The 14,600-nt window shown below is 53.3% G+C and overlaps 1 protein-coding gene across 2 annotated transcripts in view; it reads left to right on the top strand.

The window, feature by feature from the left end:
* The window catches only part of LOC138762312 (insulin-like growth factor-binding protein 2), a 49,636-nt gene that overhangs the window by 34,192 nt on the left and 844 nt on the right, over positions 1-14,600 (top strand). The gene's annotated exons all lie outside the window — the stretch shown is intronic.

The following is a 14,600-nucleotide window of genomic DNA, read 5'->3' as shown; positions in this document are numbered from 1 at the left end:
TGCAGTAGAAGTTGTTGGAGCTGTATCTGGTCTTTCTCCAGACACTGACTCCTCCACGTCCCATGCCCGTGTTTGCATGGTAAAGAGGAAGGTGCCAAAAGGCAGGCCCCCTCCACCTACTGGGTGTTGTACGAAGGATTTGTGCTGAAACCAGTGTCCGGGGAGAGGCTGGGGTAGTGGGGAGCATCTTGCTGCTCTCCCTCTCAGCTCTCCTGCTGAACGTCTGCGTCCACCATGGCTCCTTCTGGTCTGGCGCTGTCCCACCACACTCAGACCGAGGGCCCTCAGATGAGTGACTAGCTGCTGGCAAGTCGTGTGGGCTGGTAATTAGTGGCTGAAGCCAGGGCTGTGAGAGTGGCTCCCCGAAGGGCAGAAGCAGGACAATCGAACACCAACCTCCCAGGTTGCGACCACAGCAAGGCTGCCCAGCACTGGGTCTCCCTACCCCAGATTGGGGATGGGCGGGTGGAGAGTGGCAGGGTAAACTTGGGGCAGCGGCCATGGGTGGTGTGGGAGGGTTAGGGTTAGGGTTGGGGAGGGGGAAATCACACAGAGGTTAGGAAATCACCTCAAAACAGACCGGAGTCCTCTGGTTAATGCTGGTGGGTGGAGAGGAGGGGGTAGTAGAGGGAATGTTGCAGAGGAAGGAGGGTCAGAGAGGAGGGAGCAGAGGGAAGGGAGGAAGGCAGAGAGGCCAGGTCTGGAGGGGGGGGATGCAGAGAGGGGGCAGAGCTGGGGGGATGGAAGGGAGTAGTGAGCAGGAGGAAGGCAGGGGTTGCAAAGGGGGGCGAGGAGGGGAGAGGGGTGGAGGAGTGCATAGAGGGGAGGGGCCAAAGGAGGAAGCAGGGGGAATGCAGAGTTGGGTGGGGGACAGAGAGAGAAAACAGGGTCAGAGAGTTGAAGTGAAGGGGGTGGTCTGGGGGAAGGGGCCAGAGAGAGCAGGGTCCAAGGGAGGGAGGTTGAGGGGCAGAGAAGTGGGGTGGTGGGGTGGGGGGGGGGAGGAGCCTGCCAGTGCTAAGCCATGCTCGTCACAGCCAAGTCCTGGCTTCCTGCCATCCTGTTGTATTGGGTGTGGGGAGGACAAGGCCTAAAGCCACCAGTGGTGTTACTAGGAGAGCCATTGTGGAGCTAGGGTGGGCTGATGGGCTGAATGATCTCCATGGATTTTGACACTGTTGAGCTGCTGCCCTTGGAGAGTCCCGAGACTGGAGTAACAGCCATTGTGAGAGGTCATGGATGGGCTGGAGATGTGTGTGTGTACATGATACAAACCAGAGGACGTGGATTAAGGTGAAAGGAGAAAGGTTTAGGGGGGACATAAGGGGGATCTTTTTCACAAAGAGAGTGGTGGGGGTGTGGAACGAGCTGCCAGCTGAAGTGGTGAATGTGGGGTCCGTTTTAACATTTAAGAAGAATTTGGACGGGTACATAGATGGGAGGCAGAAGGATGGTTTAGCACAGACTAGAAGGGCCAAAAGGCCTGTTTCTATAGTCTTCTATGGTTCTATCTTTCTTTGGCTTGGCTTCGCGGATAAAGATTTATGGAGGGGTAATGTCCACGTCAGCTGCAGGCTCATTTGTGGCTGACAAGTCCGATGCGGGACAGGCAGACACGGTTGCAAGGGAAAATTGGTTGGTTGGGGTTGGGTGTTGGGGTTTTCCTCCTTTTTCTTTTGTCAGTGAGGTGGGCTCTGTGGTCTTCTTCAAAGGAGGTTGCTGCCCGCCGAACTGTGAGGCGCCAAGATGCACGGTTTGAGGCGAGATCAGCCCACTGGCGGTGGTCAATGTGGCAGGCACCAAGAGATTTCTTTAGGCAGTCCTTGTACCTCTTCTTTGGTGCACCTCTGTCTCGGTGGCCAGTGGAGAGCTCGCCATATAACACGATCTTGGGAAGGCGATGATCCTCCATTCTGGAGACGTGACCTACCCAGCGCAGTTGGATCTTCAGCAGCGTGGATTCGATGCTGTCGGTCTCTGCCATCTCGAGTACTTCGATGTTGGTGATGAAGTCGTTCCAGTGAATGTTGAGGATGGAGCGGAGACAACGCTGGTGGAAGCGTTCTAGGAGCCGTAGGTGATGCTGGTAGAGGACCCATGATTCGGAGCCGAACAGGAGTGTGGGTATGACAACGGCTCTGTATACGCTGATCTTTGTGAGGTTTTTCAGGTGGTTGTTTTTCCAGACTCTTTTGTGTAGTCTTCCAAAGGCGCTATTTGCCTTGGCGAGTCTGTTGTCTATCTCGTTGTCGATCCTTGCATCCGATGAAATGGTGCAGCCGAGATAGGTAAACTGGTTGACCGTTTTGAGTTCAGTGTGCCCGATGGAGATGTGGGGGGGGCTGGTAGTCATGGTGGGGAGCTGGCTGATGGAGAACCTCAGTTTTTCTATGGTTCTATAGTCATGTGTATGGGGTACGTCAGCGTGAGTGCACCCAAGTGTGTACGTGTGCCTTTAGTATGTACTCACATGCTAGTGTGTCTGTGTTAGTGTATGTGCACACACGTGTCTATGTGTGTGTACATGCCTCACTGCCTTCCAGAATACTTGTTTCTCTGTGTACGTTATGTGGAGCACATCACACACAGTTTATAGCAAAGTCAATGACCCCATTGAAATGAATCTCCCTTCCTCTCACCCCACTCAGTCACTCCTCTCGCCCAGTGCTCAGGGTCACTGATGTTAATCCCCCTCTCCCCCAGGGGTCACTGGCATTAATTACCCCTTGTTCAGTCGCCCCCTCTCCCCCAGGGGTCACTGACATTAATTACCCCTCGTTCAGTCGCCCCCTCTCCCCCAGGGGTCACTGACATTAATTACCCCTTCAGTCGCCCCCTCTCACCCTGGCGTCACTGACATTAATCTCCCCTCCCTCAGTCACCCCCTCTCCCCCCCAGCATCACTGACATTAATCCCCCCTCCCTCAGTCGCCCCCTCTCCCCCCAGCGTCACTGACATTAATCTCCCCAATTTCAGTCGCCCCCTCTCCCCCCCCGGCGTCACTGACATTAATCCCCCCTCCTTCAGTCGCCCCCTCTTCCCCCCGGCGTCACTGACATTAATCCCCCCTCCCTCCGTTGCCCCTCACCCCTGGGGTCACTCATATTCTCCCCTCGCTCAGTCATCTCTCTCCCCCCAGTATGACTGACATTAATCCCCCCCTCCATCAGTGACCCCTCTCCCCTGGGGTCACTGACATTAATCCCCCCTCCCTCAATCGCCCCCTCTCCCCCCTGGCGTCACTGACATTAATCCCCCCTCCCTCAGTTCCCCCTCACCCCCGGGGTCACTCATATTAATCTCCCCTCGCTCAGTCATCTCTCTCCCCCCCAGTATGACTGACATTAATCCCCCCCCCTCCATCAGTGACCCCTCTCCCCTGGGGTCACTGACATTAATCCCCCCCTCCCTCAGTGACCCCTCTCCCCTGGGGTCACTGACATTAATTTTTTTTTAAGTTTAGACAAACAGCGTTAACAGGCCGTTTTGGCCCATGAGCCCCTGCCACCCAATTAACCTGCAACTCCCGGTACGTTTTGAAGGGTAGGAGAAACCTGGAGCCCTTGGGTAAAACCCACACAGACACAGGGAGAACATGCAAACTCCTTATAGACAGTGCCAAATTCTAACCTGATCCCATTTGGTGCTGTATAGGCATTGCACTAACTGTGTTGCCCCCTCACACCGCACTCAGTGACCCCGCTCGCCCAGCACTCAGGGCCTTTATGTTAATCCACCTCCCTCACACCACGCTCAGGGCCATTGATGTTAATCCCCGTCCCTCACACTGCACTCAGTTATCCACCCCCCCACACACTGTGTTCAGGGCCATTGATGTTAATTCCCCTCCCTCACACCGCACTCAGTGACCCCTCTAATTCTACCTCGCAGAACTTAGCGAATGTCTGCCTTGAACTTGTGTTTTCTGTTGGATTGTTAGGAGTCCGTTGTGAATCAGTCACCGTTATAGTCAGAATTTGCCACGGGGAATGATGCTGAACATCTGTTCGAGGCTGGGACCATTGTTTGTTGTTTATATCAATGATCTGGATGATAATGTGAATTGGATCAGCAAGTTTGCAGATGACACTAAGATTGGAGGCGATATGGACAATGAGGAAGATTTTCAAAGCTTGCGGAGGGATCTGGACCAACTGGGAGACTGTGCCAGTAAATGGATGATGGAATTAATGCAGACAAGTGTGAGGTGTTGCATTTTGGAAGGACAAACTAAGAAAGGACGTACACGGTGAATGGTCGGGCGCTGAGGAGTGCGGTAGAACAGAGGGATCTGGGAAGACAGATACTTAATTCCCTGAAAGTGACGTCACAGCTGGACAGGGTTGTAAAGAGAGCTTTTGGCATCTTGGCCTTCAGAAATCAAAGTATTGAGCCCAGGAGTTGGGATGGTAAAGTTGTATAAGACATTGGTGAGGCCAAATTTGGAGGATTGTGTGCAGATTTGGTCACCGAACTACAGGAAGGATATCAATAAGATAGAAAGAGTGCAGCGAAGATTGACTAGGATGTTTCTGGGACTTGAACTGGGGTTACAGGGAAAAGTGAAGGGCTCAGGCCCAAAACATTGATTCTGTATCTTTATCTTTGCTGTATAAAGGGCTTGACCTGCTGAGTTTCTCCAGCGTCGTGTTTTTACTTCAACCAAGGGGTCTGCAGGCGTTCGTGGTGTACTACAAAAGTTTAAACAGGTTAGGACTTTATTCCCTAGAAGAATGAGGGGAGATTTGATCGAGGTATTTAAAATTATGAGGGGGGTAGACAGAGTAAATATAGGTCGGCTTTTTCAACTGAGGGTCAGTGAGATACAAACCAGAGAACATGGGTTAAGGGTGAAAGGGGAAAGTTTAGGGGGAACATGAGGGGGAACTTCTTCACACAGAGAGTGGTGGGGGTGTGGAACGAGTTGCCAGCTGAGGTGGTGAATGTGGGCTCAATTTTAACATTTAAGAAGAATTTGGACAGGTACATGGATGGGAGGGGTACGGTGGGGGGGGTGGGGGGCTATGGACTGGGCACAGGTCAGTGGGACTAGGGAGAACAATAGTTTAACAGACTAAAAGGGCTGTCGGGTCTGTAGTACTGTGAGGTAATGTTCTATTGTTTCTTCATTCTCTCTGATCTTGGTTTTATTCTGGTATCTGGATATGATGGTGTGTTACAGAGACAGGCAGGTACAAGGGCTGGACAGTGTCTTCCTGCTTACACGTCTTCATCACTTTCCAGCAGGACACAGGAGCTGGGCTAGGCCATTCCCACCAGGAATTCTGGTCTCAGTGAGGCAGATTAGTGGCTACCCCATCCACCCGTGTATCCTCATCCCCTTCCTCTTTGGCTCCTGTGGGGTCCAGGAGTTCTGACAGTCCACCTGAGGGGGTCAGATCTGTCCCCAGGATCTGTAACTGGAGCAGATCCTTCACTCCTGATGTTCCCCAAGCCAGGACCAAAGGCCGGCATTCTCAGTTCACGCTGGCCAGGCCGCTGATATTGTAATGATGGGTGCTTCCAGCCACTCACGTTCTGACTTCCCCATTCCCTCCCCTTTGACCCTGACTGTGTGATCTTTGGCCTTTACTTGATCCATTGACCCTCTGATCACCCCTCCCACCAGTTGTGGTGCCAATTACTGGGACAACGAGGCTCAGGCTCTCAGTAGCAGAGTGGACGTGTGGTGATTGGGGCCCCGGTCACAGACTGTGTTGGAACCACAGGGACTGACCATGGGGACAGAGGGGTCAGTGATTGGGCTGGGTCTGATCATGGGGACAGAGGGGTCAGTGAATGGGCTGGGTCTGACCGTGGGGACAGAGGGGTCAGTGACGGGGCTGGGTCTGACCATGGGGACGGAGGGGTCAGTGACGGGGCTGGGTCTGACTGTGGGGACAGAGGGGTCAGTGATGGCTGGGTCTGTCTGTGGGGACAAAGGGGTCAGTGACTGGGCTGGGTCTGACCATGGCAACAGAGGGGTCAGTGACTGGGCTGGGTCTGGCCATGGGGACAGAGGGGTCAGTGACTGGGCTGGGTCTGACCATGGGGACAGAGGGGTCAGTGACTGGGCTGGGTCTGACCGTGGGGACAGAGGGGTCAGTGATGGGGCTGGGTCTGACCGTGGGGACAGAGGGGTCAGTGACGGCTGGGTCTGACTGTGGGGACAGAGGGGTCAGTGATGGGGCTGGATCTGACCATGGGGACAGAGGGGTCAGTGACTGGGCTGGGTCTGACCGTGGGGACGGAGGGGTCAGTGACTGGGCTGGGTCTGACTGTGGGGACAGAGGGGTCAGTGACTGGGCTGGGTCTGACCGTGGGGACAGAGGGGTCAGTGACTGGTCTGGAAACTGACTGTGGGGACAGAGGGGTCAGTGACTGGTCTGGAAACTGACTGTGGGGACAGAGGGATCAGTGACTGGTCTGGAAACTGACTGTGGGGACAGAGGGGTCAGTGACTGGGCTGGGTCTGACCGTGGGGACAGAGGGGTCAGTGACGGGGCTGGGTCTGACCGTGGGGACAGAGGGGTCAGTGAATGGGCTGGGTCTGACCGTGGGGACAGAGGGGTCAGTGACGGGGCTGGGTCTGACCATGGGGACGGAGGGGTCAGTGACGGGGCTGGGTCTGACTGTGGGGACAGAGGGGTCAGTGATGGCTGGGTCTGACTGTGGGGACAAAGGGGTCAGTGACTGGGCTGGGTCTGACCATGGGGACAGAGGGGTCAATGACTGGGCTGGGTCTGGCCATGGGGACAGAGGGGTCAGTGACTGGGCTGGGTCTGACCATGGGGACAGAGGGGTCAGTGACTGGGCTGGGTCTGACCGTGGGGACAGAGGGGTCAGTGATGGGGCTGGGTCTGACCGTGGGGACAGAGGGGTCAGTGACGGCTGGGTCTGACTGTGGGGACAGAGGGGTCAGTGATGGGGCTGGATCTGACCGTGGGGACGGAGGGGTCAGTGACTGGGCTGGGTCTGACTGTGGGGACAGAGGGGTCAGTGACTGGGCTGGGTCTGACCGTGGGGACAGAGGGGTCAGTGACTGGTCTGGAAACTGACTGTGGGGACAGAGGGGTCAGTGACTGGTCTGGAAACTGACTGTGGGGACAGAGGGGTCAGTGACTGGTCTGGAAACTGACTGTGGGGACAGAGGGGTCAGTGACTGGGCTGGGTCTGACCGTGGGGACAGAGGGGTCAGTGACGGGGCTGGGTCTGACCGTGGGGACAGAGGGGTCAGTGACGGCTGGGTCTGACCGTGGGGACAGAGGGGTCAGTGACAGGGCTGGATCTGACCATGGGGACAGAGGGGTCAGTGACTGGGCTGGGTCTGACCGTGGGGACGGAGGGGTCAGTGACTGGGCTGGGTCTAACTGTGGGGACAGAGGGGTCAGTGACTGGGCTGGGTCTGACCGTGGGGACAGAGGGGTCAGTGACGGCTGGGTCTGACCATGGGGACAGAGGGGTCAGTGACTGGTCTGGAAACTGACTGTGGGGACAGAGGGGTCAGTGACTGGTCTGGAAACTGACTGTGGGGACAGAGGGGTCAGTGACTGGTCTGGAAACTGACTGTGGGGACAGAGGGGTCAGTGACTGGTCTGGAAACTGACTGTGGGGACAGAGGGGTCAGTGACTGGTCTGGAAACTGACTGTGGGGACAGAGGGGTCATTGACTGGTCTGGGAACTGACTGTGGGGACAGAGGGGTCATTGACCGGTGTGGGAACTGACTGTGGGGACAGAGGGGTCAGTGACTGTACTGGGACACTAAGCATGACAGTGTGAGAATGCAAGGGCCAGGACACTGCTCTCTGGATGACCAACACAAAACCATTCAGTCCATAATCTAAATCATCAATATACATTGTAAACAGAAACAGCCCCAACACCAATCCCTGCGGACACCACGAGTAATCAGAAACCAACCTGAACAGGATCTCTCTATTCCCACCCTTTGCTTCCTGTCTATCATCCAATCCTCCACTCAATCTAATATCATTCCTATAATTCCATGGGCTCTCATCTTATTAAACAGCCTCTCGTCCGGCCCCTTGTTGAAGGTCGTTTGAAAATCCAAATGCACAACATCCACAGCCTCTCTCCCTTGTCCACCCTCATTGAAATTTCCTCAAAAAATTCCAATGGGTTGGTCAGGCTGGATCTTCCCTTCATGAACCCATGCTGGCCTGGACCCATCATGTCGTACACCTTGAGGTATTCCATAACCTCATCCTTGAGGATCGACTCCAATAACTTTTCTATCTACCGATGTCAGACTAACAGGCCTATAATTTCCTTTTTTCTGCCTCCCTCCTTTCGTAAACAGCGGAACTACATTTGTGACCTTCCAGTCCTCCGGAACCATACCCAAGTTTATTGGTTTCTTGAAAATCTTGTCCAAAGCCTCCACGATCTCTAAGGCCACCTCCTCCAAAACCTGTGGGTGCACCTCATCCTGTCCGGGAGACTTATCTACCTTTAGTCCATTCAGTTTACCAACCACCATCTCTCTAGTAATCCTGACTGTACTTAATTCTATTCCCCGAGACCTCTGACTATCGGGTATGTGGCTATGGTCTTCCTCAGTGAAGACTGGTGCAAAATCCCCATTGAGTTCCTCTGCCATCTCTTTGTTACCCATTAATTTCTCCAGCTTCATTAACAATCGGTCCCAGATCTACCCATCTGTCTTTATATATTCTTTTTAAAACTCTTAGTGTCCTTTTGTACATTTCTGCCAACTTTCATAATTAATCTTTTTTTTCCTAATGACTTTCTTTGTCTCTTTCTGTAAGTTTTTAAGTTTCCCATCCTGTTTTCCCCCTAGTTTTTTTGCTTGTCTGTCCTCCCTTTTGCTTTTATTTTAGCCGTAACCTCTTTCGTTGGCCACATTTGTGCCATTTTTCCATTCCTAATTACCCTTTTCCTTGGAATATATTATCCTGCAGTTTCCTTATTTCTTGGAGAAATATCATCCTGTTCTGCACTCCATCGAGCTGTCTTCTCCAGTCCACTTGAGCCAGTTTCTTTCCCATCCCACTGTAATTCCGTCTGTTCCACTGAAATATTGACACAATCTCATGGTCAGTCACTGACCCCTCTACCTCAGCAAGGTTCTTTGGATCAACTTTACCCAACATTTTATGTCACTCAGCCGCAGTCCCTTCCCGAGACAATCCTCCATGAAGAGTCTATTCCAGTTTGCTTCTGCCACTGAGCCTGCAAAGTTTAACCTGGTTGACCTTCTCTACACTGATCCTGGGTCCCCCCAGTCGTGATGCAGTCTCCAAAGTCCTAGCCTGACTCTCGCCATTCAATACCATTCTTGGGCACACTGGTAATGTGGGTGCCTTGCATGTTAGGCTGGGTGAGTCTACTTGCCCTTCCCTGGTGCCATCTGCCTGCACCCTGGGGCTCTACATTCTCGTTCCCATTCTTCCACTTGAAGTCATTCAGATGGTTCTCAACCCAGATCCAGTCCTGGGATGTTTGGAATATAAAGGCCTTGTAAACATTTGGAAACTTGGCTGGTCCTGTTTGTTAAGTTCTGGTCGTGGGGTTTCTAATGCCCCCTCATTCCCTTCAATAAAAGGGCAAAATGTAATTGATTTTAATTTGTCTTCCAGAGCTTGTCTTGTTCCCCCCATTGTTGTATCCCCTGGAGCGATGATTTCCAGTCATGACCTTTTCCACTTGAGTTCAGGGTTGACATTCTGAATTGTCCACCGTGTTTGTTTTGGCAATTGTGATGCTTCCCTCAGGCTGCACGCACGTGTGTGTGTGCGTGCATGTGTCATGGTAAAGTGGAGCTCTTTCCTCGGGCTGTGAATGCCCCTATTCCAGCTTCCACCACCATTCCCAGCGAGGCATTCCAGCCACCCACAACTCTGTTTATTTATTTATTTTTAAAACTTACCCCTGACGTCTCCCCTAAACTTCCTTCACTTTGTACCCACGTCCTCTGGTGTTTGCTGATCCTTCCCTGGGAAACAGGTGCTGCCTGTCCACTCTATCTATGCCTCTCTGTTAAGTCCTATGCTCCAAACAGGTGGCTCTGTTGGCGTAGCGGTTATCGCAACACTGTTACAGCACCAGTGATCGGGACCGGGGATCGAATCCTGCGCTGTCTGTAAGAACTTGGTATGCTCTGCCTACGTCTGCGTGGGTTTTCCCTGGGGGCTCTGGTTTCCAATTGGGCAGTACGGACTGGTGGGCCAAAATGGGTTGTTACTGTGCTGTATGTCTAATTTAAAAAAAATAATGACTGACAGGCCCTCCAGCCCGCTGACATCTTCAAACCTACTCCATGACAATCGGACCCTTCCTACCTCACCCCCATCTACCCTCTGTTTCTTGCATCCATTTACCTGTCTGGGCAAACAGGCCATTCCCCCCCAATTCCCTCACAGGGGCAATTGCTGTTGGGCAGTGCTGGTGCTTCCCAGATACCTACTCGTCCCTTGTCAGGAAGGAGTCTGGGAGGGAGAAACGCGGTGCTTACCCTGCTGTTGGAAGCTCAACTAACACACTGCGGGCCGTGTACACATCTTTATTAAATAAATGCTTTGTCATAACAAAAGACAAAGATGAAGGGTAAGATAAATTATAGTTGAATAAATAGCACAGTTTCCACCTCATCGGAAATGTAACAAAAATATTTAGTACAAAACATTTAACAGAATATTTGCTAAAACTTTCTGCTTCAATAGATATGAGAGAAAGTCTTGTCCAGTCACAAGTTCTGGGTTACACAGGTTGTGACAATGCAGTGAAATGTTCGGCAGCTGAGGATTAAAATGTTGACGTGGGAGTGGTCACTCAGTCGGGCTTGATTCCACACCTTGCTGCTGTTCCTCCAGTCACCAGCCCCTTTCTCTGCTCCCTGCTCTACCAGGACCCTCCAGTCCCTATCACCCACGCATCAGCCCGCCATTGGCCCTGTCTTCAACGGCAAGGGGTCCACGCTGCACACAGTGGCTCTCTGGACTGACCCTAGCAGTTACTGGATCACTGGTAAGATACAAGAAGACCAGAGAGATCACTGGGTCATGAGGGCACTGGGTGTTCCAACAAACTGTATCATTGAGAGATCCAAGTCTCTGGATCACTGGGAGATCAGAGAATGGACCACAAGGAGATCTCAGTCACTGGGATGTGGGGCCTTGAGACAGTAGGACTGCAGGGCCATTTGGATTCCTGGAGATGGATGGATGCTTTATTTACAGGGAGGGGAATGGCATCTCTGACACTGCGGGACTGGGAGAAGATGGTATGGTGAGGAGGGTGGGGGATCCTTCCCCTGACAAACAGCTGCTCCCTGCCCCAGACTGATTCTCCATCTCCCCAGGGTGGGCTTTGAGCTCCATCCAATAGCATCACTCCCCCATGGTCTGAGCTGTGTCCTTCAGCCCTGCCTCATGTGCTCCATTAACCCTTCCTTTACCATCAAGGGGATCCCATCCCTCAGGTAGCAGCTCTCACTTTAATCTGAATACCCTGCCACCATCCTGCCTGAAACACAAGGACAATCCCACCCACTCTGAGCTGGTCACCACCAGTACCCAAGCCTGTTGATAACAGGTACATGGGGAAGTGGTTCAGCCTCTTGGACCTCGCTCACCTTCCATCTCAGCTCCATTCTGTCCATCACCACCACAGGAGCTGGAGACTGCTCAATCCTGCCACACCATTCCACACGTCATGAGGCTGCTCTGCCCCAGGACTCCCCATCTGAGCTTGCACCCCAACCCCTCAGTGATCCAAGCTCCTGGTTAGAGATTCACCAGCTGTCCACCCAGTCCTTCCTAATCCTGGAACCGTTCTCTGAGCGAGGCTCCCCATGGTGGATGCATTCCCCCACCCACCCTATCCTGCCTCCCCTGGGCACTTGCTCTCTCCCTCCTGTACGGCAGACCTTGTCACCTGCAGAGTGCCCTGGCGCTCAACCCACCCCCACCCCCCCACAAACCATCCATCAGGATCCAGGTACTGGGGGGTCAGCTCCCTGTCAGACATCGCCTGGGGTCAGGCCCAAGGAGCTCCTAGTGGAACAGAGAATGGGCAAGGGGCTAAATGAAGGACGGAAGGAAGTCATGAAACCCATCGAGCAGGAAGGGTGTGAGGGTCTGGTGAATGGCCACATGCTCAAAACAGCAATAATGTTGATTGTGGTTCCCCACCCATATTTCCACTTGAGCCGTGGCAGGATGGGGGTTGGTGCTGTTGCCAACCCTAGCCCCCCTGCCCCAGGGACCGGGATCTCCCGTGACTGTTCGTGAACCGTACCTCCCTCTTCTAGGGTCGCTGTTCACTGGTGAGGCTGGGGTTACCCACTGGGTCTTGTGGCTGGGGAACAGGTCCCATGCTGAGGTCACAGCCACCATGTGTTTATGGTTGGCAACTGTGGAGGGTGTTTGGACTATGTGAGATCAATCCTATACCACCCCCCACACACCCCTGAAACACAAACCACCTTCCATAATGTTTGGGATTTTTTTTTTCCTTTATTTGCCACTGTTCTCCACAGTTTTAAATTTGTAATCAAACAATTCACGTGATTTAAGTGCACGTTTGGAAATTACAGCACATTTCCTACATAGTCCCCTCATTTCAGGGCATTGTAGTATTTGGGACATGGCAATGGTATAATAAAGTAGCCATGTTTAGTACATGAAGGGGATCCCATCCCTCAGGTAGCAGCTCATCCCTTGCAGGCAATGACTGCTTGATGTCTGTGATTCATGGACATCACCAGGTGCTGAGTATCTTCTCTGGTGCTGCTCTGCCGGGCCTCGACCGCAGCCACCTGCAGTCTGGTGCTGCTCTGCCGGGCCTCGACCGAAGCCACCTGCAGTCTGGTGCTGCTCTGCCGGGCCTCGACCGCAGCCACCTGCAGTCTGGTGCTGCTCTGCCGGGCCTCGACCGCAGCCACCTGCAGTCTGGTGCTGCTCTGCCGGGCCTCGACCGCAGCCACCTGCAGTCTGGTGCTGCTCTGCCGGGCCTCGACCGCAGCCACCTGCAGTCTGGTGCTGCTCTGCCGGGCCTCGACCGCAGCCACCTGCAGTCTGGTGCTGCTCTGCCGGGCCTCGACCGCAGCCACCTGCAGTCTGGTGCTGCTCTGCCGGGCCTCGACCGAAGCCACCTGCAGTCTGGTGCTGCTCTGCCGGGCCTCGACCGCAGCCACCTGCAGTCTGGTGCTGCTCTGCCGGGCCTCGACCGCAGCCACCTGCAGTCTGGTGCTGCTCTGCCGGGCCTCGACCGCAGCCACCTGCAGTCTGGTGCTGCTCTGCCGGGCCTCGACTGCAGCCACCTGCAGCACCTGCTGATTTCGGGGGCTGGTCCCCTGAGCTTTTCTGTTCAGTAAACATAGAAGATAGGAGCAGGAGTAGGTCATTCGACCCTTCGAGCCTGCTCCGCCATTCAACGAGATCATGGCTGATCTTAAAGTTCAGTACCCCGTCCCCGCCTTCTCTCCGTAACCTTTAATACCCTTATACTGAAGAAATAGATCTAATTCCCTCTTAAATATATTTAATGAACCTGCCTCTACTGCCCTCTGTGGCAATGAATTCCACAGATTCACCACCCTCTGGGTAAAGAAATTCCTCCTCATCTCGGTCCTAAATGGTTTGCCTATTATCCTCAAACCATGGCCCCGGGTTCTGGATTTTCCCACCATTGGAAACATCCCATCTGCATCCATTCTGTCCAGTCCTGCCAGAATTTTATATGTCTCTGAGATCCCCTCTCAATCTTCTTCAGAATCCAGCGAGTACAATCCCAATTTGCGCAAGCTTTCCTCATAAGTCATTCCTGCCATTCCAGGTATCAGCCTGGTGAATCGCCTCTGCACTCCCTCCATTGCAAGAACATCCTTAGATAAGGTGACCAAAACTGCACACAATACTCCAGGTGGGGTCTCACCAAGTATCGAAGGGATGATCAATTGGCTTTCGATTGGGTGAGTGACTTGGGCCATTCAAGAATTTTCCAGTTTTTTGCCTTTGAAAAACTGTTGCTTTCGCAGTCTGTTTGGGATCATTGTCTTGCTGTTGGATGAAGTGTTGTCCAATGAGTTTGGAGGCATTTGCTCGAACTGTAGCCTCAGAATTTGCTGAAGTCGTTAGCAGTTACATCGTCAATGAAGATGAGTGGCCCCCAGTCCCTGTGGCAGCCAGACATGTCCAGGCCATAATACCCCACCACCAGGTTTCACAGATGAGGTGGGATGCTTTGGATCTTGGGCAGTTCCTTTCTGCCTCTACACTTTGGTCTTGCCATCACTCTGATACAGGTTCATCTTGGTCTCATCTGCCCACAAGACCTTTCCCCAAAATTCTGCAGGCTCTTTTACATACTTCTTGGCAAACTGTAATCTGGCCGTCCTGTTTCTGCACACTCCTGTTCGGCTCCGAATCATGGGTCTTCTACCGGCATCACCTACGGCTCCTAGAACGCTTCCACCAGCGTTGTCTCCGCTCCATCCTCAACATTCATTGGAGCGACTTCATCTCCAACGTCGAAGTACTCGAGATGGCAGAGGCCGACAGCATCGAATCCACGCTGCTGAAGATCCAACTGTGCTGGGTAGGTCACGTCTCCAGAAT

Source organism: Narcine bancroftii, chromosome 4 (genome assembly GCF_036971445.1).
Source record: "Narcine bancroftii isolate sNarBan1 chromosome 4, sNarBan1.hap1, whole genome shotgun sequence".
Taxonomy (NCBI): Eukaryota; Metazoa; Chordata; class Chondrichthyes; order Torpediniformes; family Narcinidae; genus Narcine; species Narcine bancroftii.
The sequence above is the reverse complement of the archived record's forward strand: the minus strand, read 5'-3'. Positions and strand labels throughout refer to the sequence as shown.